Raw genomic sequence first — 23874 nt, 5'->3', positions numbered from 1 at the left:
CATTTTCTGGAATTACCTGGGACTGAATTAGGCTGAGGGCGTTTCTGATTAGTGGAGGGTGTGACATACAATATATACAGAAAACATGTGCACCAATAAGTGTTTTTAGAGAATGAGGAAGTGTAGGCAGACTGCTCTGACAAATGCACCTTGAAGACTTTTGTCTTTAAACATGTTACAGGGCACACAGCACTGTACTGGAGGTTTAGTGGTAAAGGGAGAAGTGTATTGTCCCTTATTGACAGCACTACATGTTGACAAGCACACATTCTGCCCAGGTTTATCAGTCCCACTCTACCCTTAGAGGAGTTTAGTCAATTGTGTGCTGATAATTGGGGAATCCCACTTAAGGTCAATTAATGATATGGATTAAGACTCAACCTACAATCACAGGGATTAAAATCGCTCAAGTGGATAGTTATATCTGTGGAGCCACTTGAGAGACACACTGAAACAGTTAAAGTTACAAAATACCTTACTTAGTAAATGGTAACAGGTGTAACTCCTATAGTACACAATACTAATAATAATAATAATTAATAATTGCTTACACTTATATAGCGCTTTTCTGGACACTCCACTCAAAGCGCTTTACAGGTAATGGGGACTCCCCTCCACCAATGTGCAGCATCCACCTGGATGATGCGACGGCAGCCATAGTGCGCCAGAACGCTCACCACACATCAGCTATCAGTGGGGAGGAGAGCAGAGTAATGTAGCCAATTCATAGAGGGGGATTATTAGGAGGCCATGATTAGTAAGGGCCAATTGGAAATTTGGCCAGGACACCGGGGTACACCCCTACTCTTTTCGAGAAGAGCCCTGGGATTTTTAATGACCACAGAGAGTCAGGACCTCGGTTTTACGTCTCATCCGAAGGACGGCGCCTGTTTACAGTATAGTGTCCCCATCACTATACTGGGGCATTAGGACCCACATGGACCACACGGTGAGCGCCCCCTGCTGGCCCCACTAACACCTCTTCCAGCAGCAACCTTAGTTTTTCCCAGGAGGTCTCCCATCCAGGTACTGACCAGGCTCACACCTGGTTAGCTTCAGTGGGTTGCCAGTTGTGAGTTGCAGGGTGATATGGCTGCTGGCCATGGCTACTAACCTTCCTTCTTGGGTGTGTACCTTTAATTTTAGACTGCAGACTCATGTTTGACTTTCTTTAGTATTGTTTTACAATATGTACAGTTAAAAAGAGCTCAATTACTTTGTTTGCATAATGACTCTAGTGGCATTGCAAATTAAATCTAAATTTTGCACTTAATATTTTATAATTTTGCTTTAATTATAATTAATAAAACAACATTTTACTGATCTTCAATAAATGTATCTGTATGTATTTTGCAGCCTTACCTGATATAATCTTTTTTGTCCGCAGCTTTTTTTTAACTTAATAATGTCCTGCCTCTTTAAATTGTAGATTAAAAAAAATCATAATTTGATTTGTTTATTTATACTTTTTATGTTTATAGCCAAGTGAATATCCATGCAAAGATGCATTTAAATTTGTCCTCTATGCCTGAATCTTTCTTTAAATTCTACCTGCCAAGTGGTTAAAAGTTAAGAGTGGTTAAAAGTTAAGAGTTAAGAAGAAATTAAGGTAGAATAGTAGTATAACTCATGCCATGTTTTTCTTAGCATTGCAGTGCATTATTTATTGAAAAAAAATACACATGACAGGCAGCACAGTGGGGCAGTGCTTAGAATTTCTGCCTGGGATCAATTCCTGGACAGCTGTCTGCGTGGAGTTTGTATGTTCTCTCTCTGTTCTAAAGGGTTTCCATTGTATGCTCTGTTTTTTTCCCAAGGTCCAAAAACATACAGTTATTGTAGGTCAATTGGCTTCTGGGAAATTGGGCTGGTATTCTGTGTCCTGTATGATGGATGTTAAAAAAGGTGAATGGAAAATATATGGCATTTTGAAGTTTTTGTAGAGAAAATGTATCTACAGTATAAGTGAATGCTCTTTATCACTTTTTATTTTTTTAAAGTACCTAAATCTTTATGCAGTTTATTGTAAGTATATGAAATGTATCTGATTCTATATTAGATGCTCAGAAAGATTAAATTGAAGTTTTAATTTTTGCATGTCAGTGGTTTCTTTTGATCTATTGTTCAACCTGTGAAAAAATGAATGTAATAAAAGACTGGGTGTGTGTGAAGTGAAAGATAACATTGACAGCTTGGATTTTGACATGGGTACAGGAAATATATTGTTAGCATTTATATTATTGCTAAAGCAGTTAAATCAAACATAGGAAAGTACAAAGCAACATATTCAGTCAAATAAAAATGTATTTCTAGCACAAACCAAAGCAGTATGAAATTTAGTTTAAATGTAATCATCCCTTAAAAAATGTTTTGTTAATATTTTAACAGGTTGTAACTTTAAAAGATGGACAGTCTTTTCACATAATATATAGGGCAACATAATACTTTTATAGCATATCAAATCTAAGAAAGAAAATACAGATGGCATTATTTAAGATCAGTTAAATCCATGAGAGATTGTTTTATTAATTATAATTAAAGCAACATTATAAAATATTTAGTGCAAAATTTAGATATTTAATTTTCATGACACTGGAGTCATTATGCAAACAAAGTAATTGAGCACTTTTTAACTGTACATATTGTAAAAAAATACTAAAGAAAGTCAAACATTAGTCAGCAGTCTAAAATTAAAGGTAGAAATAAAAATATGCACCCACTGAGTTAGTGATACAGAAATTAAAATATGACCATAAATACTCTTATGTATTTAATTAAAAGGAAATTGGAATTTATCATATTGTTTCAATTACATAGCTAAAAGATCAGTAAAATACTACAGGTTTTGAAGTCCTAAGGAATAGTTTTGGAGCCTGCTATCACAGAAAACACAACAAATTGCTTTATTTTCAAGCCTTAGGACTGAAGAATTTAAATTGAGTAAATGCATAATATCTAAGAACTGGGAAGAATCTGAGTAAAAACGTTTTGAAAGAAAACTTTATGTATTCAATTCTGGTTTGTATACTTCATACCCATAAATCAAGATATAAAATGGTTATGTCACGATAGTCTTTCCTCTTCTAGAGGGCGCTCCTACCCTTTTGTATTCCTGTTAGTTTAAGTTCCTACACCTGTGTCTTGTTACCATTTTTACTATTTAAGCTTGGTCTCTCCGCTATTTTGGGCTCAGTATTGGAAGATGGACGTCTGAAGGCCCACCTATCCACCGGGCTCAGGAGAAGCCAGAGGGCAAGGTCTTTTCCCCAGGCTTCCTCACCATCTGTGTCCAAGGCTCGGAGCACCTTGCTCCGTTATGGTTTTACCTTCTATGTTCCTTGATCCCTTTTCCCCGTGTTCATCTGGATGGATCTCCCAGTACCTGGACCTTGGACTGTGCCCTGATTCCCCTTTTTGGACTTTCTTCTGGACTAGTTTGTTACGCCCCCAAAGCACCGGATCACTGCCGTCACCATCCCCTGTTCGTCCTCCCGTCCATTCCTTGCCATGTCTTCATTTTGTCCTTCTCCAGCCACTTTCATATTATACCATCTGCATAGGGCCTTTAATACACATTTTTTCCTAATTGTTGAAGCATAAACAATTACCTTAACTGCTGCAGGAAAGACCTGCAGATCCTTAGATGTTTCTCTGGGTATTTTTGTTACTTCCCGGATGATATTCAAGTTTACCCTTGGGGAGTTTTTGGCAGGGTGACAAGTCCTGAGTAGAGTGAAGTAAAGTTCTGACAGAGGACAGATCAAGCCCCACCTATTTAGTAATGGTCTGGTAACCTTCTACAGACAGAGCATATGAGCATAACATACTCTTTTTGTAAAGGTCCTCTGAACTGTCTCTTGTTTGTGGCATGACACGTTACCACTAACATATATAGTGAAAACAAGATTCTTACCATTATATAGGACAGTTCTGCCCAAACATGGTCCTTGTTTACTCGTTACCCAACTATTTGGCTATGTGATTGTAATAACCCCCTTAATTGTAATTGTAAAAGTACCTCTATTTCACATACACTGATTTTTTATTTTTTTTTCTACTTCACACACCAATCCATTATTGGAATTAGTAAAAACCTAATTGATAAAATAAGGGTACCATCATAAGAAATTATCATTCCCATTATTATATAGAGAGTTCCAAAACCTTTTTTTTCATTGTAACCCATACCAGATATTGGATTCATAGTGACACTGAAACTTATTTTAAAGTTATCTATTTCTATCTCAGCATAATTTTAGTAACATATTTTAGAATATGCTTTGTGGCTATTTATCAAAGAAAATCATAAAATAAACAAGAGAACAGAAATGAGGAGGTTTTAACTAAGCCTCAGATTGCAGCAGGGAGTCAGTGTTTTGGGGATTATTTTGGGTGGGGGATGTATGGCAGCAGTGATCTCTGACCAACACTGTCATTTCCTCAGCAAAGCGATTTATAGCCAGTATTTAGGATGCTATCCATTCCTATTCAGTGGTTCATTTTGTAGTTATTAAAATTTGACCATACAGCTGAAATGATGTTATTGAACAGAAGTTTGAGTAGAGGTAAAAATTATAATCTTCCCTTCTCTATGCTTTAAAACTCCCTGACTGAACATAGCACTGTATGCATCTTTTCTAGCAGATCTCCCATCTACTCTAACATCACCATAGCATTTTCTCCCTGCTTCATACCTTATAAATGAGAGTGGTGCACTGATCTCCCACCAGTGCTTTCATTTTTTCAGCCACATGAGTTAAAGCAAAAGTATAATGCATGCTGTCCATTTATAGTAGGTGTCTCATTTCATCATTAATAGAATATTTGATGGAAAATAAACTTCATCCCTGTGTAAGAAGGTATCAAATACTCTACTAGTTGTGTATTTGCACCTTTCTGATGTGTTATGTTGTGTTACTAAAAAATATGTAGAACACACTAAGTCAGGCATTGTCAGGCCTAATGCTTCCATGTCTAACTCCAAATATCCCAAATATGGAATTTCTAATACATTGGGTGCGATCAACATACAGTGCCTTGCGAAAGTATTCGGCCCCCTTGAACTTTTCAACCTTTTGTCACATTTCAGGCTTCAAACATAAAGATATAAATTTTTTATTTTATGTGAAGAATCACCAACAAGTGGGACACAATTGTGAAGTGGAACGAAATCTATTGGATTTTTGAAACTTTTTTAACTAATAAAAAAATGAAAAGTGGGGCGTGCAAAATTATTCGGCCCCCTTGCGTTAATACTTTGTAGAGCCACCTTTTGCTGCGATTACAGCTGCAAGTCGCTTGGGGTATGTCTCTATCAGTTTTGCACATCGAGAGACTGAAATTCTTGCCCATTCTTCCTTGCAAAACAGCTCGAGCTCAGTGAGGTTGGATGGAGAGCGTTTGTGAACAGCAGTTTTCAGCTCTTTCCACAGATTCTCGATTGGATTCAGGTCTGGACTTTGACTTGGCCATTCAAACACCTGGATACGTTTATTTGTGAACCATTCCTTTGTAGATTTTGCTGTATGTTTGGGATCATTGTCTTGTTGGAAGATAAATCTCCGTCCCAGTTTCAGGTCTTTTGCAGACTCCAACAGGTTTTCATCCAGAATGGTCCTGTATTTGGCTGCATCCATCTTCCCCTCAATTTTAACCATCTTCCCTGTCCCTGCTGAAGAAAAGCAGGCCCAAACCATGATGCTGCCACCACCATGTTTGACAGTGGGGATGGTGTGTTGAGGGTGATGAGCTGTGTTGCTTTTACGTCAAACATATCGTTTTGCATTGTGGCCAAAAAGTTCGATTTTGGTTTCATCTGACCAGAGCACCTTCTTCCACATGTTTGGGGTGTCTCCCAGGTGGCTTGTGGCAAACTTTAGACGAGACTTTTTATGGATATCTTTGAGAAATGGCTTTCTTCTTGCCACTCTTCCATAAAGGCCAGATTTGTGCAGTGTAAGACTGATTGTTGTCCTATGGACAGACTCTCCCACCTCAGCTGTAGTTCTCTGCAGTTCATCCAGAGTGATCATGGGCCTCTTGGCTGCATCTCTGATCAGTCTTCTCCTTGTCTGAGCTGAAAGTTTAGAGGGACGGCCAGGTCTTGGTAGATTTGCAGTGGTCTGATACTCCTTCCATTTCAAGATGATCGCTTGCACAGTGCTCCTTGGGATGTTTGAAGCTTGGGAAATCTTTTTGTATCCAAATCCGGCTTTAAACTTCTCCACAACAGTATTACGGACCTGCCTGGTGTGTTCCTTGGTCTTCATGATGCTCTCTGCGCTTTCAACAGAACCTTGAGACTATCACAGAGCAGGTGCATTTATACAGAGACTTGATTACACACAGGTGGATTCTATTTATCACCATCAGTCATTTAGGACAACATTGGATCATTCAGAGATCCTCGCTGAACTTCTGGAGTGAGTTTTCTGCACTGAAAGTAAAGGGGCCGAATAATTTTGCACGCCCCACTTTTCATTTTTTTATTAGTTAAAAAAGTTTCAAAAATCCAATAGATTTCGTTCCACTTCACAATTGTGTCCCACTTGTTGGTGATTCTTCACATGAAATAAAAAATTTATATCTTTATGTTTGAAGCCTGAAATGTGGCAAAAGGTTGAAAAGTTCAAGGGGGCCGAATACTTTCGCAAGGCACTGTATCCTCATCCTCTCCACACAAATGCTTTCTGAAAAACTCCTCTGTTGCTGTGCTTACTTGACTTCCGGTATCCAACAAACACGGTGCAGAAACTCCTGCTATCTTTATGTCAACCACTGGACAAACCCCAATAGCAGGTTCCATTACTTGATCTCGAGATAGCTTCACTTGTTGGAGTCTACTGCTTGCCCCTCGATTGTCTGACTCACCACAACCGAGGGCTCTAGTTTCCTGCTAACTAGGAGCAGCTGACCCCTCCCCATTTTCAGTCAGCCTCACTGGACAATTTCATGCTATATGTCCTTCCATCTGACATTTAAAACGTATAGGCTTTCCATTATCTGTGAACTTCATCTGAATGCTTTGTTTACCTCTAACACCGCTAGGCCTCATTCTTTGGACGGCAAGATCTTTTACCGCTTGTGATAGCTCTCTAATGGCTTTCCCTTGCTCTTATAGGATCCTCCCTCCTAAGTATAGGATCTTTGACTCCCTCTATATGAACTGATCTCTAAGCATCTCTCTCTCTTTGGCTCTTTGGCCACCCCAGGATCTTGTTTTAAGATCAAACTCCAAGCTTGAGACAGAGCATGTGAAAAATCTCAAATGTTCTCACCCTCCTTTTGTTTTCGGTCATAGAAATCATTCAGCAACTGAGAAGTACTGCACATATCTCTGAATGCATCTCTGAGATAGCCAAATATATCACTGATTTGATCCCTTTCATCTACACCACGCAGGCGAACCTCTTCTAAGGCGGGACCTCTCAGAAGAGGCATAACAAAATCAAACTGATCAACAGGTGACAAGTTACGAACACGCAATACCCGCTCTACTTCTTCAATCAACTAACTTGCCATCTTTTTCATAATCACCCCTAAATGGAGAAATATGAAGTTCCTTAGGGACATAGACATAAGATCTTGAGGATGTATTACTCCAAGCAGCAATATTTGCCATTGCTTCTTCATGCTTCCTATTCAACTCCCTAAGCTGAGTTTGCACAACTGTCTCATTAAAAGTTTAATCCTCTGAGAGAGAACAGTCATCTGCTTCTCATGACATTGTATAATGCACTATTTGCCTGTAGAACTCAAACGCAGTGGGTGGCTACAGAAAGTGATAAACAGCACTAAAGTCTTTGCCAATGTGTACTAGAACAGTCCGGAATGCTGCTGCTGGAATGCGATCCTCTCCTGGGTCCCTGCTCTGGACGTTCCAGGATGCTCACCTTGGTCCCCTTCCCACACCTCTCTGCGCAGACCAGACACCCACAGTGCAGCTCTTCACCACTAACGTATATATTTTTTTACCATATTATTTCATCCAAATGCTCAGAATACCCCATTTCTGGTACCAGAATTTGCAACCTGGCAAAGAACACACCGTTCTACAATGAATTTTAAAGGGGATTTTTTTATTCTAGATCTGCATGAAATCATAAAAATGAATGGTTGTATTATTTTCTGTTACTGATCTTAGATTGGATGCAGTATAACCTTTAACCCAAAAGCTTCACATAGATATAAATGGAGATATACACACATCCAGGATGCACAAAGCACTAATAAAATAACAAAGACAAAGAAAAAATATGGTAGTGGCAATGTCCCTCTGCATTCACATCACACGTAGCCACACACCACGCTCAACTTTACAATGTCCACTCCCACAATTACCGGCGTGCTGACGTCACTCATACGTGCATGTCTTAAAGCGACAGCTACCAATTTCAGTGACAGATTTCGAATATTCCCTCCATAACCACCTGGTTACATATAAAACAAAACAAAAGAAAAAAATATAATATTTTTATAATATATAAAAGAACTCCCTGGTTAGTAAAGTACTAAAAATGAATAATTTCTATGATAATTTTGCTTTTACATTTTGTTAAATACATAGTTATGGTGAATGGTAAAATGGGGATTTAAAGTAAGCAATACAATTGCATTCTAATCTGCTTTAAATTAACAACCAATCTTTCAAAGAAATGTTAATGATTTTAATTATTCCCCTGTGACCCTATATAAAGGCACTATTCTTCAGCAGCAATAGTGACCACAATGAAGTTATGAAATTCTAAAATAGTATGTTATGTGATCTTATACTGTGGAACTGTGTGAGAAACTGAGCTCATTTTAAAAGAATACATTCTATTAACTTTAAGATGTTATACAACTGTGTTCATTTACTGATACATTATATCTACATATAACTAAATTCACATGTAGGATACTATTTTTTAATTATACTGCACATAGACACTTGACATATGCTTTTAATATAGTATATATATAATATATATTCTAGAACAAACAAACGTATCAGGCACTATTCCTGATAAGATTTGTAGATGTAAAATGAAGCTGAAAATATTAAAAGAAAATGTTACATTATTATTGTGTGTGATTCAGATAGAAATATATAACTATTACATATTTATTATTCACAATGTTAGAAAGCAGAACTAACAAACTAATCACTAAACACAGAGACTATAATTTACATGTCTCTCAATTACAGATATATCCTGACATATATTCAGTGAAAGGTAAAGCCATTTCTTATAAAATAATCTACTTGGGAAAAAAATTGTCTCTAAACTGATGTTAAATTGCCCTAGTGCAGAGTGGTACTGTGTGCTCACATCCTTGGGGCTGATTAAGTGTAAGCGTCCAATGGAGTCAGCAAAAAGAACAATTTGAGAAAGAAAACCAGTGAGATGACTGTCAATGCCTTTGAGGAATTTGAGTACATATATCAGGTCACCTAATAGTTTTCTGTTTACAAGACTAAAAAGATTCAGTTCCTTCAGCCTGTCAGTGGAGTGTAGGAGATGTATCTGGTTACTCTTATCTGGTCATACTCCATAGCATCAATATCTTTTTTTATATTATATATTTCATAAGTGTTTGCTTTTTAAAGCAATCTTTTGGAATCTGAGATGGAAAGTTAATCTTCCAGGAATCTTGATCATTGATATAAATTAAGAAGCGCAGTAGTCCAAACATACAGTATAACTGAAAGAGAATGGCAGCATGGTAGGTACAAGAAGGTTATTGTTTGAGCTTAGGTGAAAAAATGACTTACGTCCTGGCTTTTGGGATATGTTCTGATTTCAAAGCTGAAAAGACTAGTGATATAAGCAGATGATAAGATGCAAGTTTAAGCACAGCAATTTTTTCTCCACATATTCCACCAGGAAAGAAATATTGTGACATTATGTTTTTTGGAGAAGTCAAATATATTAAAGAGTTACTCTGAAACAGAGACATGGAAATGGTTGGTACCATACCAGTTTCTTTCAGTTTACATTAAAAATAAAAACACTTTTTCTGAATTATCCTCCTGATTTTATTGGCTTGAGGCAGAAATAATGATTTTAATGAAAAAATACAAGCATGTGTTTGCTGCAACATCAAGTGTTTTTGACACAAAACACTGTCTGCACTGTTTGTAAGGGAAAGTGAGATTTTTTTATACCATTTAATACCTCCCCTGTAATTCACTCTAAGAAAACAGTGGATGCTAATCCCAGATAAAGCAGCTAGCTACACATTTAATTTTTGATACTTGTATGATATTTGACCTCTCTGGGATCAATAAACTTAAGAATTTACAACAAAGACTTGTGCTTTTTTATAAAATGTCATGTGATGTTTAAAATATATTCTTAGAGTGACAGTTAATGTTCCTAATCCTAATCTCTGTGGGTGTTTCTTTCTCAACCAAAAGTTTCTGTACCTTTCAGTTGACTTGACTAAGACTATGAATAAATAATACATTTTTTATTAAATTATCACTGGTTATTATCACATTAATTATAGTTCAATTTATATATTACATTTATTGTTCATTTTAATACTGTGGTTTTAATTTTTATATTTATTTTATTATTTGAAAGCGAGTCTTTATTATCCTCAAGAGGCAATTTATTAAAGAAGCACAGATTGTGCATTGCCTGGAATCAAACCCAGGCCTCCCATGTGGCAGGTGACATTGTGTCATTCTGATCAGATTTCTGAATGTGTGGGACTGTGGGAAATGTAGTTTCTTACTTCATGGATTTAGTGACGTGATCCAAATTAGTACAGATGCAGCCATTCAAAATGCACGGTACAAACCGGCAGTATGGTAAACTACCCACAAGCCACCGCAGGGCACAGCGGTAAGTGATTGGCTGGCCAAAATGACCGACAGGGGCACTCGTGGTGCATTCGTTGGTAGTGAAAAGATTTAATCATTTAATCTCTTTACTGTGCACATTTTAATCCGCTTAGTATTGAATATTTATATGGAATTTTACCACTTAAGGGAAATTTTAGTAACTGAGCATAAGAAGAAGTGGAGCATAACGCATCTGAAGGTCATAAACGATATTAATTTAGGAACATAAACATTACTGTATGTACATAAACTGTACTGTATATGGCTGGTCTTGGTAGTTTAAAGAAAAAATACACACCAGTCTTCCATTTCTCCCTAAACATTTTCAGCATGAAAGTTTTATGAAATGGTACCCAAATATGCGATTGCTGTATAGAATTAATTTTAATTTTAAAAAATTATTTAATATTTATTTTGGTTAAAATTGGGTTTCCAACAACGCCGCAGCAAACTTTTGTTTTTATGTCCACTATAACAGACAATCTCCTTTGCTTTCAACCGAACGTTTAATAATTTCCTAAAATGAAAATGATTTACTTTATTTCCCGGGATCAATAAAAGTATCTACAGTATCATCTATCTAAAAAATGGGACAGGATTCTGGGGTCTCCTTATACCAGAGATTACGGTAGGGCTTCAGAATGGTGATTGTCTGACACCATCTGACACTCCTTTGATTGGAGAAAAAAGACGTGCTGGTCTGCTATACATACTGTACCAGGAAGAGGATTTCTTTCTATTCGAAACATATATTTTAAAACTTAAATTAAGAAGTAAAAACCTTACAGCGTACACAGATTTCTAAACTGATCAGGAGGAAGAAAAATCACCTGTGTTTCGTGCATAAAAAGTGGTTATTAACTATCAAAACCTATTTTATTCATTTTATTTTATCGTACAGCATGTACAATTCTTGTGTTGAGGTACATGAATATAATTATATCGTTATTAATTTCTTTAGATACGCGATTCCAGATTATATTCCCTATTAATCAAATTCTAAAAGTATGCTTGTTGACTCCGGTATCACGTTAGTTAAACACTTCGATGCTTAAAATGTTTAGGGAGAAATGGAATACTGGTGTGTATGTTTTCTTTAAAGTACTGAGACCAGCCATATACTGTATGTTTATGTTCCAAAATTAAAATTAAATTAAAAATTATAGTTTATGGCCTTCACACGCATTACAGTATGCTCCTATTCTTTTTATGCTCAGCTACTAAGATTTCCCTTCAGTGGTAAAATTCCATATAAATATTCAATACTTAAACGGGCACAGTAAAAACATTAAATATACATATACATACTGTATACAGTACAGTTTGCATACAGTAATATGTTTATGTTCCTAAATCAATCTCTTTTATGAGCATGTGAAAGGCATGGTGAATCGGAGATTCTCAAAAATTACTGTGCTTTTCATGATTGGAAACAAATGCGTTATTACGAAATGCTGTGGTGTTACATTTACAAAGACGGTCAATGAAAAAAAGAATGTGGACTAGGGCAATACTTTGAGCTTACAGCTTGTCCAAGGTAATTCATTATTAATACTATTAGTACCATCTTCGTTAAAGACTTTGATGGCGACAGCTCAAACATGAGAGGTTGAACTAAATTAGCTCCACCTTGCGGAAATTCCGGATACTATTATTTTACTTGCGGTACTATAGGAGAATTTACGGTAACTCGCTGTAGACTGCGTAAAGCGCACCGCAAAATAATGCGGTATCGCCCGCTTGTTTTGAATGGCTGCATCTGTAACTACAAGCATTGTTTAGTGATTGGTTTATTTTAGCCTAATTTTTCATTAAATTGCAAAGAAAAAAAATATATATCACATATAAACATTACATAGAAACAACAAATAATTAAAATGATAACTGATGTTATAATTGCTTGAACAGAAAGTGAAACCAAATGAACTAGAAGTGTTTCATAAATGAACCAATATGAATAACAAATCTGAACAGATACTTTTCCAAAATGACTGAGAATTTTTTAATGAATCATAAATATTTTTGTATATTCTGTAGGATTGTGGCAAAAGTCTGGATGCACCTTGAAGAGAATCTCTTGTGCTCTTTGAATCTCTATAGGACTTGGTAAAATCCAGAATGGCAGAACACAGACAATAACTGAACAAACTTTTCTAAAACTGGTCCATTTTATATATTTCTGTTTTCAATTTCTGTACTGTTTACTTAAAAATAATAACAAAACTTTTATGGGAAAGATTCATCACATTGTCTACTATATTGCAGCGATTCCCCCTTAATTCCCTTTGCAGGGTCTCCAAAGTATGAAGAGAGGCAGGAGGTGGAAGCTGAAGATCAATAACCTGTTGTCCTTTGAAAAAAAGGGGCCAATTTAGAAGATGAATACACCTCCTCTCATGCAATTTAATGGCTTTCTGCCAAGTGCTGGCAACTGGTGGAGCCGGGGTAGGGAAATGAATGTAAATGCTCTCCTCATATATTATTTATTTGATATGATATTCCCGTGACCCCTTTCTATTTTATGTTTGGGTTTATCAAAAGAGAAGCATAGATTAAACATCTATTAAATATGAAATCACCAAAAAACAACAATTGTGGTACTACAGATTTCTCAAAAAAGCCATATTTAAAAAAACGAACATCAATTTGAGCAAATTAGAGCATATTAATCTTTCTTGTGTAATACAAACCAAACAAAATACTATTTAATACAATTTAATAGTAATAGTAATTAAAATACTATTTACTTTAGACAAATGTATAAGTAACATAGTTGACATGAGGTTCACATGGTTAAGAAGAGTGATCATTTATTTCAAATTAATACATTTTCTTTATCATTCAATTCTGCAATGTGCACAAATCTTTTGAGGAAAAACAAATTTTCATATTTGAAGGGATATGTAATCAATAAGTTAATCAATCAGAGAAGAAATAGATAATTCCATTATAACACAGGAAAAAGCTTAGTAGAAGAAGGCTGTTGGGATACTGCTAGTAAAAACCACACCTACAGAAATCTGTGGTTCTGTTTCTTTGAGTTCTGCAGGTCACGACATTTTGCATTGATTTTTTAAGTGTATAATAGTTTTTAGCCTGGGTGGGATGCAACAGGCTGATCTGCATCTCATCAGGTAGCCATCTTAAACTTTAGGTTTTTCCTCTGCTGGTCTATATTCTGTAGGGCATCACTATATTCCCTTAGCTCACATGTTAATTTGATATATTACTGTTGCAGTTTTTCCAGGTCTGTGCCTTGCTGATTGTGAGATGTTCTGCTGACGAGTGTTTTGAAACAAAGCATTCACCCCGATAAAAGTTTAACAGAGCACAATAGCCATATTTTAGTTGTGCAGGTTCTGCACTTTGCTGTACAGCATCTGGACCTCAGTCCTTGGTCCTGGTAGCTGTGAGCCTGCAGAGGTCTGACCACCCTCCTCTTGTATTCTTAATGGCTCTTTTGTCTGGCCAGCAGACAGAGGAATGCCCTGCCCCACATCATCAACATAGACCAGACATGTGGGGTGGAAGGGCGATCCATCAGCTGGAACCTCCAGCTCACCAGGGACCCCATCGCCTGGCCGATGATGCTGGTGAATGTGGACCAGGAAGAAGCCTTCAACAGAGAAAACCACAGTTATCAGTTCAGAGTGGTGGAACGCTTCAGTTTTGGAGAAAGTTTCATCCACTGGATAAAGATACTGTACTATGAAGTGGGCAGCAGGGTCAACGTAAATGGACACCTGGGGGATTTAATTCCCCAGGAGTCCAGAGTATGACAAAGGTGTCCTCTTTCACCTCTTCTTTATGTTCTCTTCACAGAGTCATTAGCAGAGGCACTGAGACAGGACCCTGTCATCAATGGCCTGGCGACACCAGGAGGCTTGCAGAAAATCCTGTCATGATCTTCCTGTCATGATCACTAACCCCCTCCTCTTAAGGTCACTCCAGCCCTTCCTTGTTTTCTCCCATTGTCTGCACCTGTTCCCTATTCCTGCTCCCCCTTAAAAGCCAGACGCAGACTTCACTTCGCATTCCTTATTGAACTCTGCTTCGTGAAAGCCCGGGGTCCTGCTGCGTCTGGCTCCATTATGGTTTTAACCTTCTGTTTCTGATTCCCCGCCCCGCCGGTCCCGACCCGGCCCATGCTTTTAACCCTTGCATGGATCTCCTGGCCTTGGACTCTACTCTTCCATTTGGATTCTCTGTTTGGACTTTGGCTTTGATTGTTCGCCCGGACTCACTTCCCCAGGACACCTGCTCACCTCAGACACGTCCCCCTGTATCCAGACCCTTTTCTGCATGACTTTCTCCCTAGTGTATCTTCACAATTCCAGATCGTGTCGTCTGCACAGGGCCCGGAAAGAACTGCTTCGTGACACTTCCAGTACATAGATGACACAACGCTGTTCCTGAGCTCGGACAGGGGGTTGAAGAGAGCCCTGCAGGTCATGGAGCAATACCCCAGTGCCTCTGGATCAAAGCTCAACTGCCAAAAGTGCAAACTGAAGTTCTTCATACCCTGGAAGGACAGGACAACAGCACCAGAGGATCTTAAACTCTGCATGAAGCCCCTCAAGATACTAATTCATACCAGAACCAAGACAACGAGACCATTAACTGGACTGAGTTGATCGCCAAGGCGAATGCGAAGCTGGGTTTGTGGAAAACGCGGTTGCTGTCCCTGGCGAGGAAAGTGATGGTGTTGAAAACAGACATCCTCCCAGCTTTGGTTTACCTGGCTGTGGTTTACCTGCTGCCAGCCAGACTCAGACAAGCGCTGCAAGGGATGGTCTTCAAGTTCGTTTAGGGCGGTATGTACAAATACATCACAAGGAACCTGATGTGCCAGTCAGTCAAGGAAGGGGGGAAAGACATGCCACATTTCCTCCTGAAACTCGAATGCATCTTCTTCTGCAACATTTGTCGGGCGCTGCGGGAGCCCATCAGCGACAGGTACCAGTACTTTGTCAGGTGGTGGCTCTCCATCTCGATGAGGCACCTGGTCCAGTGGACAAACACTGGGCATAAAGCACAAAGGTGACCAGAGACCTACACCCACGCTATCAAGGGGAACAGGAGGCACGAGGCCACAGAGGAGGTGAGGGGGCAACTGGTTGCAGACCACAGGCTGCTGATTCTCAGACAAATCTGGGAAAGGACGCAGCCAAAGGAATTAGATAATAAGATGAAAGACCTCAAGTGGATGGCAGTGTACCAGAGGCTCGCAACCAGGGAGGTTCCTTACAGACACTCGCTCATCAGGAACCTGCATTGCCCCTGGGCCCCTGTGTTTTGCAGAGGGCGCTTGGTCTGGTTTGCCAAAGCAGTGTGGGGTAGAATGAACAGTGGGATCGGTGCTCAGTTACCAGTGTATCCTTCTGGGGCTGGCACCAACCGGACTGGACAAGGGGACACAGTACTTGCTTTGGCTACTGGTGTCCCTAACAAAACAAAGACTGTGGAACATGAGGAACACTCTCATCTTGCACAACACAGAATGGGGAGGGAGCTGGAGGAGAGCATCCTTGTGGACCTCAGAGGGAGGATGATGCACGACGTTGCCAAATGGGGCCTCTCTTCAGCTAGGGAGCGCTGGAAGGGACTTTGGGACTTGTACAAGGACTAAAGTGCAAATCCCTGTTCCCTGAGTTCCTGCTCAGCAGTTTCAGAGCCGGGACTGGGGAATGGACAAAAGGAAATGGTAGGACTTGGAGGGACTCTTTCATTGTGTAAATCTGACCCCATCATCCACTTGAAATGCTTGATAATGGACAATCACCTCATTTGGAAAGTTTTTATTGAATGTTAGTTTGCCAGACTGTTATAATGTTTACTTTTGTGAGATGTTTTCTTTGAAATAAAGTTTATTTTGCTAGTAAAAAAACATATTTTGGAGGCACTTTATAGCACTCCTAATTTATGTGCATTAACTGTTTTAAAAGTGAAGTATGTTATACAGCATCTTGTATTGCGTTTCTATACAGATGAGAATATAAGGTTTACCACAACCAACTAAAATCTTAAACTTTTTTTATAAAAGATTTACACTTGAATAAATAGGAGGAGACATTGAAGGTCAATTATAACCAATCTGTAAATAAAAACGGAAAGAAAAATAAATTAAGCAAGGTTAAAGGAAGAAAGTGGTATTGCATTATCTACTCAAAAGGATTCTACTTCTATAATATACTGATTGCATGGAACTAATTCTATTGACAAAGTCTGTGCAAAAAAGCACATATCAGATCTTAAAAAGATGAAATCACTCTTTCTGAAACATATATTGACATAAATTCTTAAAAAGACATGCACTGAATTCATTATCAAGAATTTTCCTATATTTTCCATAAATCAATGTTTAAACACAAATCTAAACATTGATTGTATATGTCCACTGCTTAAATTTAGGCCAAAAATAAAATAAAATGTTTGGTGTTGTTTTTTTTTTGCCAAGCAGTATTTTGATAAGCATTCAACTTTACTGTGAGAGAGTGAATAATACACTTCATATTCGATACTTCATATTTTCGAAAAATGTATTGACCTCCAGGGTGATACAAGTGGTGCAGTGGTTAGCATTGGTGTCTTGCTCAGTTCAATTCCAGATCTAGGGTCCTATCTGTGTGGAGTTTGTATGTTCCCCTCATGTTTGTGTGGGAGTGGCATCCCATTCAGGGTCTATCCCGCCTTGTGCCTGTTGCTCATCGAGTTAGGCTCTGGGTCCCCAGAATTGGATAAAGTGGTTAGAATTAATTTATAATTAAAAAGCTAAACAACTGTTTCTGAATTCAAATCACTTTTCTTTAACTGGTTGCTAATTATTAAAATCAGGAAATGTTGTTCAATGTTCATGAATACCTCAATAATATTTAATTTATCTATTTTAATAATGTCTTACAACAGCTTTTCAAAAAGAACAGCTTAATTGGAAAGTAACACTGAACTGAACATTTGTAGTGTAGCGGCGAGGCGTATTAAAATACAAGAACTGCATTATCTGCTGTGCTTTCCCAAATGAGCCCCCATCTCTCTCTACATCTCTGTGGTGCAGCCACAGAGAAGCTATTCATGCAGGCTGATTTAAAGATGTTAGGGAGAGCTCCCAAAGGGGGATGCACTTAGCTAAGCCTGGCTATCATGATCAATGGTCATCCATTGGCGCCTATCTGTCTAGGGAGTGCCAGATGGACATCTGGACTGCATTCCTAAGTGTCAAGAGTAAGTGACTCATATCTCACCTTGATCAACCAATCAGGGACTGGTAGGGCCGAGTAACCCAAGTGGGTCTCTGATGCCCATGAAACTTTCAGCCAATGAACGAGCTGAAGTTCCTCCAGGTAAAAACAGGCAACACAGAGAACTATTCCGAAAAGGAGAATTCCAGAGGTGCGAGACAATTCCAGGGCAGGACGACCCACAGGCCAGAACAGTTGGGAAGCACAGGACATTCTCGCAGTGTGCCTCCAGACCATCCTGAGACTCAGCCCAGACAACCACGTAACAGCCAGTGTGTCCGAGTGCTAGAACTTTGCTTTGTTCTAAGAGTCGAGAGCGGAGGTTGCCACAAGTACCCAAAGGATTCACCCGAGGTTAGTATCAGCCACAAGCTTCGTGAACAGGTCAGAATTGTGGACAGCTGAATCAGTATTCAGAACTAGTGCTTCATCAGGAACGAACCGGTCCTCTTCCTGACCTGCTGGGACCCACAGTCATCTTTTCTCCTGTGCACAAACTTCTCTAGTTAAAGCCAATGCTAACCAGCTGGTCTTCAGAGAGCAGCGCAGAGCATTGCAGGATCTCCACCACTTTGCAAGCCGCAACAGCATGGCCACTGCTTGGCACCGAGCACGGATTGGATAGCAACAAGCCTGCAGCTGCTTCTTTGTGCCCGCATGAGATCTGAATCCCCAGAGATTGGATGAGTATTCAACTTCACTGCATTACTGCTTGAGAATTCAATTGTTATCCCAACCAGTTGATATCAGTTTAATTCCTAAGAGTTATGTACTTGTTTTGACTATCTAGTGTAGAACTTATAACCAAGTTCATTTACGAAACTGTCTAAATGAATGATATACCAAACGTATGCCCTCTTGGTATGTGTAACTCTTTGTGACTGACTTAATATATATCTTTTGCATTCTGATGACCCTCGCAATAAGATCTGTTAGGTTTACATGCATATTTTATGTATTAATAAATGTATTCTTGTGTATTAGTATCCGTGTGTGTGCATTGTTTGAGTTAACCACATGGTTGGATTCTAAGGCCATTAAAGTAATCATTTTGTGACTTACTGCTACAATTAATAATTGTGCCAGTAAATGCCCAAACCCCTACAGAACTGGTGCCTCGTGAGAGCAGACTACAACAGTATACACATTAATTTCTGTTTGCTTTTTCCATGCAAAGGAAATGATTTCTAGTCCTGTGGTTCCTGCTTTTGACAAATATTTCCAGGTGAAATTATTAATATTTTTCCATTGTATGGATTTTAGCTCTAAACTCGAGACAGGCAAAACTGCCTCTCCCAGCTTTTGTTCTTCTGTGCTATTTAATCTTTGCTGTCTGCCCTGTCTTTCTCATACATGCCCCCCCCTGGAAAAAATGTCAATACTGCACTTCAGGGGCGTAGGTACAGGTGCGCTTGGCCCACCCAGCCAAAGAGAGATTCCTCTCTGACTCAGTCAATTAAAAGAAAATGAAACAAATAAAATGAGGGAAAGTCTGTGTGATATAAGTGGCTGTCTCAGTCAAACTCTTGATTGATCTGGAGTAAAATAAAAAAAATCCTGCCAGTTGTGATACATCGAGTAAGCTACTCGCATACGAGCTTGTCAAAGTTATTCAGTTTAGTATGGAAAACAAATATTTTAAAAAAGCACACTTAGACTGTTCCTATTCTGGTCAGTTATCATATTCACTGCCAAACCCTGCCATATTCGCTTTGTGATGTACACGAAACATCCTCCAACTCAAAATACATTTATACTATATAAGGTAGAGTTAAGTTGAAAATTACTAAATTAAGCCTGTTTACAAGATGTTATTATTTTCGTGTCAGTCATGCCACGTCTGTAAAGTTTTCTAACTTAATTGTCCTTGCTATAATTTCATTGGGACAGTGTGTTGGTTAGCATCGGCATGCCTTTGTTCATTAGTCTGTTCATTTGCTGTTCATTAGTTCATTAGCCAAATTCTCATAGATGGTTTTCATGTAGTTTTGTTTCTTCATGTTGTATTTTGCATTTGTAGGCTATGTGCTGTGTGCTTTATAGCGCATATGGGTGCATTCGTTAATTCACCTGGAATGTCCAGTTGTGCACTGGTTCGTCTTTGATTGGATTCAATTTATGAAGTATACCAAGTTGCGTGCTGATTCCTCATGTCCCTAATGTAAGAGGAACAGGCCTCAGAAATGGACTGTTCCACAAGACACCTGAAGAAGGCTCCTCAGCCAAAACGTTTTTTTCTTTCTTCTTTTTTCAAGAATGGAATAAACCTATTACTTGTTCCTGTTCAGAGACTGCTGTCAGAACACCATAAAAACATTTAAGCAATGCCTGCAACAGCCTATTAATTGTGACTGCACAATCATATGATGTTCTGCTGTGCCCATTTGAGAGTGCATGCTTCCCCATTGTGCCAAATGTTTCTATATGTATGTAGGGCCAAGGTGGCTTTTTGCAACCGTAAGAATAAATTACTCTTTGGTTTTGATTCGAACTTTTCTCAAGTTCTGTATTTGTACAACATTTTGAACAAGATTTGAACTTCAAATGTAATGACATGTAGGGCACAGTTGTGTTTGTTGGTTTGGAGTGATGTGTGTTAGCAGGGAGAGGGAGCCCCTGAAAATCTATAGTGCTGGGGCCTGTGATAATCTTAATGTGGCCCTGGTCATCAGAACAATTATACTTGTTGCAAAGTGATTCCAAAGTTATCAATTTGCACAGGAGGCAGACGATTTGAACTGAAAACATACTGGTAATGTAAGTCATCCTATTGTAGTAAATTGTAAAGAGACAACATTTATTGAAGCATCTGATTCTTGTAGTTAGTTGTATTCATTAACATGAGGTCCCTGCAGCACTATATGGTATCAGTGCATACTATAATAGAATTATTTACAAATGCCATGAAATACCTTATGTCACCTCAATAAACATGTCAACAATCAACTATTAAATAAACATTTTAAAACGATTTGATAAAAATAATAATAAACTTGATTTTATATAGCCCATTTAAAAGTAGCGTCTCAAAGTGCTTTACAGTAGGTTTAAAACGTTACAGTATAAGGATAGCAAATTACAAATAAACATAAGGAACACAAGCAGTTAGAAGTGAAATGGTTTCAATGGTGGCAAGTGTGGTGGAGAGAATGTAATGCTGGATATTGTTAATTTTGGTTGCAAAAAAAAACTAAAATGTTGTAATTTGGGTTGAGAGAGTTAATATAGTAGGGCAGTTAAACTTTAGCAATCAATTGATGGTGGAGAACAGGTATCTAGGATTGATTTGGTTATTCTCAATGATATGGGAGACATAGCTGGATCAAGCAGACTTCATTACACCTTTGCATACAATCAAGTATGCCTCCCAAAACTGTAGATGTGCATTCAAGCAAGAAAGACACCAGCTACTTTATAGCTTGAGGGAGACTGCCTTCGTTGAATGCAACTGGTCTGTATACCATGGTACACAGTAAATATAGAAGATATCAAGTTTCAACTGAAACATGATTGCAGATCATTTTGAAATAAAGCTTTTTCCTACACAATGAATGTAATAGTACACATTAGTTGTAACCTATGTGTATACAAACTACATTTTACAAATAATTATATTTACTATATAACTTATTATACACTTAAACTGAGTACAGGCATCCTTTGATTTACAAATATAATTCCTTCTATATAAATTGTAAAGCAAATGAAAAAATAATTATCATAAAATTAGATTTATTGCTGAATCTCAGAAAAATCACACAAAAAGAAATCAAATTTACTTTTGTGTAGTACAAAAGCACTGTAGCACAAAAAATGACATAACATTTTATGCTATTTACTAACCATGTAATCAGGGAGAATTAATCTAACAGACCACTTTCCACATTAAATAATATTTCTTAATAAAAACAGAAATAATTCTCATAATAAAGAAAACAAATATATATTTAATAAAATATGTACATAATTAATTGATTGTGTCATTGTAGAAAAATGTATAATAGAAACTATATACTGTATTATATATAAGAGTGGATGAGGTAGGATGCTTGGATTTATGCTACACATAAATACAGTGGTTCCTCCATCCACTGTAGGGTGCTCACCAATAAACACATTTTGTTCATTATGTGAAAACATGCTTTTTCAAAGCATTGGAACGGATATTCAATTATTTGTAACCGAAATTAATTAACAGGTTATTTATAAATCGAAGTATATCTGTATATAAAATCTAAATTTAAATTGTGTTCTAAATATTATACTATTATACTATGTCCATTGCAAACTGTATTATATTAGTCCTTTACTTTCTGATGTTTTTTTAATACTATCTTGGGGCCTACATTTCCTACAGATGCAGCCATCCAGAATGTGAAAGGTGTTAGTAGTACTGTGGTATCATGGAGTGTATTGCTTCATTGTTTTTTGTTTCATTCACATGCAGGACTGCACTACTCTGTAACACTTACAGGTGGCACAGTGAATCCTTTAAGTAGCTATGGTTGTCACACTATTATAAATTGAGATGTTACCACATTACTACAAAACTCCAAATAAATTAAGTCACAATACAGCATGACACTAATAGATGTATTGTTTTTTTTATTTTTATCTAATTTGTATCTATTTTTATATCATTTCCATATCATTTTATGTATTATTTAGCTGCCTGCAACTAGAATTCATTCCTTTTATTAAACTTTTAAAAATACTGTGCTTATTTTTTTATTATTATTATTTACACATACTTTAATAACAGAAATGGCTCTGTCTTAAAGAATTCAAGAAGTCAATAATTCAATGCAAAAATGTCTAAATAAAGTACAGATGCAGCCATTCAAAATGCGCGGGCGATACCGCATTATCGGTGCGCTTTACACGGTCTACCGCGAGTTACCGTATATTCTCCTATAATACCGCAATTAAAATAATAGTATCTGGAATTTCTGCAAGGTGGAGCTAATAAAGCTCAACCTCTCATGTTTGAGCTGTCGCCATCAAAGTCTTTAATGAAGATATTACTAATAGTATTAATAATGAATGACCTTGGACAAGCTGTAAACTCAAAGTATTGCCCTGGTCCACATTCTTTTTTTCATTGACCGTCTTTGTAAAAGTAACACCACAGCATTTCGCAATCATGCATTTGTTTCCAATCATGCAAAGTACAGTAATTTTTGAGAATCGATTCACCATGCCTTTCACATGCTCATAAAAGAGATTGATTTAGGAACATAAACATATTACTGTATGCAAACTGTACTGTATACAGTATGTATATGTATATTTAATGTCTTTACTGTGCCCGTTTAAGTATTGAATATTTATATGGAATTTTACTACTGAAGGGAAATCTTAGTAGCTGAGCATAAAAAGAATAGGAGCATACTGTAACGTGTGTGAAGGCCATAAACGATATTAATTTTGGAACTTAAACATACAGTATATGGCTGGTCTCAGTACTTTAAAGAAAACATACACACCAGTATTCCATTTCTCCCTAAACATTTTAAGCATACGTGATACCGGAGTTAACAAGCATACTTTTAGAATTTGATTAAAAGGGAATATAATATGGAATCGCATATCTAAAGAAATTAATAACGATATAATTATATTCATGTACCGCAACACAAGAATAGTACACGCTGTAGATTGTCTGTTGCAACGTAAATTGCAAAAATGCACTTGGAATCTGTCCAAGCCCTACTTTGTCAGGCATTTTCTTTTACTGCAACGGACATAACAACTCCCTTGCTTTTAACAGAGCATTTCTAACTATGACCTGGTCCTGCTGTCGCC

This window comes from Lepisosteus oculatus, chromosome 15, assembly GCF_040954835.1.
Source record: "Lepisosteus oculatus isolate fLepOcu1 chromosome 15, fLepOcu1.hap2, whole genome shotgun sequence".
In the NCBI taxonomy this organism is placed as follows: domain Eukaryota; kingdom Metazoa; phylum Chordata; class Actinopteri; order Semionotiformes; family Lepisosteidae; genus Lepisosteus; species Lepisosteus oculatus.
Note: the sequence above shows the minus strand (reverse complement) of the source record.